Raw genomic sequence first — 5166 nt, 5'->3', positions numbered from 1 at the left:
CTTCTAGAGCATCATTAGACTTTCTCTGCAAAATTTTGGAAGAAACCTCATGATCCACAACATCAATTGAAAAGCAAGAATCAAGAGAGATAGAAGGTTGAGATAGAGCATTAAGCATTTTAAATTCAACAGTTTCACCCAAAACAGTCATGGAGAGGGTGCTATCTTTCACTTTGATGATTTTGTCTGCAGTGGCCATGAATGGTCTGCCTAGGAGAATGGGATCAACACGATCTCCATTTGGATTATCTTCCATGTCCATCACTACAAAATCAGCAGGGAGAATTAGTGTATTAACTTGAACTAGAATATCTTCTACAATACCTTTTGGATATTTTATAGAATGATCAGCTAGTTCAAGTCGCATTGAAGTCTTCTTCATCCCTTCTAAGCCAAGCTCTTGATAAACTGAATATGGCAAAACATTGATGCTTGCTCCTAAGTCCAACATGGCTCTTCCAACCTTCATGCCTCCAATGTTAATGGGAATGTCAAAGCTGCCAGGATCATCTAGTTTTGGTGGAAGCTTCCTTTGCAACACAGCACTTACATTCTGGTCGAGCTTTACTCCTTCATTTGGAGCGAAATTGAGCTTGTGAGTTTTCAAGTCCTTGATGAATTTTCCATATGCAGGAATCTGTTCAATAAGATCAAGCAAAGGCAAATTGATATTAACTTTACTCAAAATATCATAAATCTCTTTAAAAGCCTTATCTTGCTTTGCTTTCTTAAGACGGCCTGGAAATGGAATCTGTGGAACATATGGAGCGGGTGGCACGTATCTATCTTCTTGAAGATGTGGTGGCACAAATTTGTCATCTCTTTTATGCAATTGGAATTGATCGGAGTTCTGAGAATCTGATTTGGCCTTAGGAGCAGATTGAGAAGTTTTGAGTTGTTCTCCTTCCGTAGCCATGGTCTCCTCGTCTTTATCTTCTACAATCACAACATTATTTGAAAGATTAGAATCATCTTTATTATCAATGATCTTACCTGATCTGAGCACATGAATGGCCTTGGCTTCTGGGTTCTTTGGATTGATCTCAGTTTGGCTTGGCCATTTCCCAGGCACTCTTTGAGTTATTTCAGCAGCTATTTGGCGTAATTGGACTTCCAATTTGGAGATGGCAGCTTGTGTAGTTTGCTGAAAATTGGATTGGTTGATTGCCATCTGCTTCACTATATCTTCCAATGATGATGATGATTGTTGTGGCCTTTGGAATGGAGGGGGATTTGCTTGATTCTGGGTATTTCTCCATGAAAAGTTTGGATGATTCCTCCAACCTGGATTATAACTTTGAGAGTATGGATCATTTCTTGGACCTTGGTTGTAGGAATTTACCAACTTAGCTTGCTCTTGCACAAATTCTGGATATCCAGCCCCAAGTGGACAAGCTGTGGTAGCATGGTCATGAGATTCACAAATGCTACACACTTCCTTCGGAGGGCTTCTTGAGTTTAATGCAAGAAGAGCATCTAGCTTTTGTTCCAGTTTTGAAATCTGCACACTAGAAGCATCATTAGAACCACTAATAACACGTTTACCTCTTGTATCCGTATGTTGGGTCTCCATTGCTATCTCCTCAAAGAGTTCGTACGTTTCTTCTGGAGTTTTGGTTTTAAAAGAACCACCTGCAAAATTGGTGACTATATTATGACTAGAAGGGGTTAGTCCTTTATAAAACATACGCATTTGAAGCTTCAATGGAATCCCATGATGAGGACATTGGTTGAGCAACCCATTGAATTTCTCCCATGCTTCACAAAACGATTCATCATCTTGCTGTGCAAATAACAAGATCTTGTCCCTAAGCATGTCGGTCTTTTGCGTGGAGAAGTATTTTTCCAGGAACTTCTTTTGAATGGCAGACCATGTAGTGAGTGAACCAGGCTTCAAAGAATTCAACCAATACTTCGCCTTATCCTTTAAAGTGTATGGAAACACTCTCATTCGAAGTTGATCTTCTGTCACACCTGTCAAGGGAAAAGAACTCACAACATTAAAAATATCCTTTATATGAGTCAATGGATCTTCATTAGGTAAACCATAAAAGGAAGGCAGCATATTAAGATGAGAAGATTTAAGCTCATAATTTCGAGCTACAGTGGGCAGCAAAATGCTTGAAGGAGATGCTGGAATTGTTGGGATATCAAGTTCTCCCATGAACTCAATGGCAGCCATCATTTCTTCTTCTTCTTGGTCTGAACTTGCTTCCGAATTTGAAAGTGAAGAACCGGGAAGTTCAGTGTGGAGAGCAAGACTTGTAAATGTAGCAAGAGCTTGCTCTTTTGCAGTTGACAACTCCCTTTCTAGACGATTCTGAATTTCAGAGGTCACTCGTCTGGGTTGCAATGATGGTCCTGCGTTCAAAGATCTAGAACGTTGGAACGAAGACCTCACTTGTTCAAGTAATGGCTTTTTAGACATAAACTACCTGAAACAGAAAATTAGATTAATTAGAAACACTAAAAAGAATAGGGTAACCTTGGGCACATAACCAGGGAAGAACTTTCGTTCAGTCCCCGGCAACGGCGCCAAAATTTGTTGTTAATATTATGTTAACTCGCAATTGTACGGGGCAATTAGTAGTATAGCAAGACAAGTACGAGGTCGTACCCACGAAGACTGAGAAGTTAAAACTAGTTATGTACTTAGATTACCAAATTCAAGAAAGTAGGAGGTTATGTCTAAAACAGAATTTAAAACAAGAGTGGTTGTGATTGTTGAACAAAAGAAGCAAAATGAAATTGCAAACAAAAAACAAGTAAACAAATGTAACAAAGAGTGGTTTTAAGAGTTGGAAAAACAGATTTTGAGACTAGGGCATTCGAATCACCATAACAATTCAATTATGGGTTATAAAGATTCAAGTAACAAGTCTAATTCAGATTCAAAGATTGATTCTAGCTAAAGTATGATTAGGCCATGGTGTTTGGTCCTAACCTTGTGTTCCTAATTCCCTAATTTGATCATTTGTTGTCTAACCTAAAATTAAGCATTAGGAACCCATTAAGCATAGAAGAACATTTTAAACAACCAAGTATGTATCTAATCCCTGTTGTCGAATGTCCATACATACTCTTCCTATTCATAGTTCAATTCGAATTAAAGCATGGTGTATACTTTTAATTCAAACCAAGATAGTTAACAAACAAGTTCTAATGGTGATCAATCATTCAAACAAGCATGTTAACTTATAAGCATAATGAATAAGAACATGAATCATGAATCAAACTTGAAACTCCAAACTTATAAACCCAGAATATTCATGTTAGGTTACATCGAAGCCCTAGTTATGGATTTAGCTACTCATAATGGAAAAGAGACTTGAACAGAAATGAGAAAACATAATGAATGCAATAAGAGTAGAAAAACCCTTTTTCTGAAGTTCTTGTGGTGTCCAAGGCTTCTCCAAGTGCTTCTCCACTTCTAATGCTTCTCCAAGAGCTTCCCTACTTCTAGAAAGATGTATGAAGGATATGGAGGTGATTTGGGATGAGTTTGAGTGAGTGGTGATGGCTAAGGAAGATGAAATTCGTAGGGAAATGGAAGAGAAGTTTGCTGGAGTTGTTTTGGTGATTGTTGGAGTGTTTGGGATTGTGAGAGTGTTTGAGGATGGTTGGAGTGAATTGTGGGGGTTGTGAATCTCAGGATTTGTTGTGTCTTGAATGTGGAATGGATGTGGTATTTATAGGGAGAGGGGAGTGATAAATCTGAATTCAATATGGCTAATGCATACAACACTTGCATTATAAAAGATGAATTGGTTGATGCACTTCACTAATGCATACAACACTTGCATTATAAAATCTGAATTGGTTGATGCACTTCAGCAATAAATCCCACCAGCAGCCCTAGCTCATCTTCATGTCACCATGACCAAGCTTCCAACCAGCTACAATAGCTCATGCCTAGCTCACCATGACCAAGCTTCCAACCAGCTCATCCTGAGGTCAGCATGACCAGAAACTTCAAGGGTTTACAACTTGGGCTAGACTGAATCAAATGAAGACTTTAAGATGTCCATTGTGAAGTTCAGAATGTGTATGATCCAACCACACAAGTATTGGCCCAATCCAAGCTCAGAGGAGGAAGTTAAGGCCGAAACAAATTGCTAACTCAGTTTGCTCGCTGACAAAATCCATCCTGAGCATGGTTCTGTGTTTGCTAGGTGACGGACTCCAGATTTATCCAATGGGGCTGAATTTTGGATATGTTATAGTACACACCCATTGGAACAACTTTAATGAAGAATGCTGCCTCATCCGAGCTGTGTAGGTTGCTGAAACAGAGCTTGCAATATGACCTACGGAACTGGACTGGCAAGGGGCTGTAGCCAAAATGAGTTTGTCTTTTAAGCTCTTCATCCCTTTATCCAAATCAGGCTTTAACATACATGGATTACATCATTTCATATCCAAAGCCATCATTGTTACCTAAAGCTGAAAGATAAACACAAAAAGGATTAAAAGCACAAGTTTAACTCAAAAACATAACCAAATCATAAGCTAGAAGGGTACAAAATGATATACAATTATGAACCGATCAAGTATACACCATGCTTTAATTCGAATTGAACTATGAATAGGAAGAGTATGTATGGACATTCGACAACAGGGATTAGGTATATGCTTGGTTGTTTAAAATGTTCTTCTATGCTTAATGGGTTCCTAATGCTTAATTTTAGGTTAGACAACAAATGATCAAATTAGGGAATTAGGAACACAAGGTTATTACCACACACCATGGCTTAATCATACTTTAGCAAGAATCAATCCATTAATCTAAATTGAACTTGGGAACTAATTTGCTTGAGTTACTTTCTTATTTTCTTCCTTCTTTCATGTTCTTTGTTTTTGTTTCTCTTTTGTGTAGGAAAACTGAATTGAATCGTTCAATCACCAACCCTGTGGAATCGACCTCGCACTTACATACGCTAAACTACCAACGGTTCGTGCACTTGCGAGTCTCACAAGTTGAGGATGCAGCTTAATCCATTTTGATGCAGCAGTATCTACACAACACAACATCATAATATGGTGGGAGGAGTCATTTGGTGAGTTTTGAGTGAAATCCAATCGCTAGAAGTATGGAATACACCAACCACTCCAATTAGGAACGAACTGCCGTTGAACTTGAATTGTCCAATTTGGAACACCTATTGA

At 38.5% G+C, this 5166-nt stretch overlaps 1 non-coding gene across 1 annotated transcript; it reads left to right on the top strand.

The window, feature by feature from the left end:
* Positions 1-1709: 1709 nt before the first annotated feature.
* On the top strand, positions 1710-1816 carry LOC148294692 (small nucleolar RNA R71). Its single transcript, XR_015835619.1, has one exon. It is a non-coding gene; the product is annotated as a small nucleolar RNA R71 (small nucleolar RNA).
* Positions 1817-5166: the final 3350 nt, after the last annotated feature.

The sequence above is a fragment of the Prunus avium genome, chromosome 4 (assembly GCF_965620075.1).
Source record: "Prunus avium chromosome 4, drPruAviu1.hap1.1, whole genome shotgun sequence".
Taxonomy (NCBI): Eukaryota; Viridiplantae; Streptophyta; class Magnoliopsida; order Rosales; family Rosaceae; genus Prunus; species Prunus avium.
This window is presented reverse-complemented; position numbering and strand designations above follow the sequence as displayed.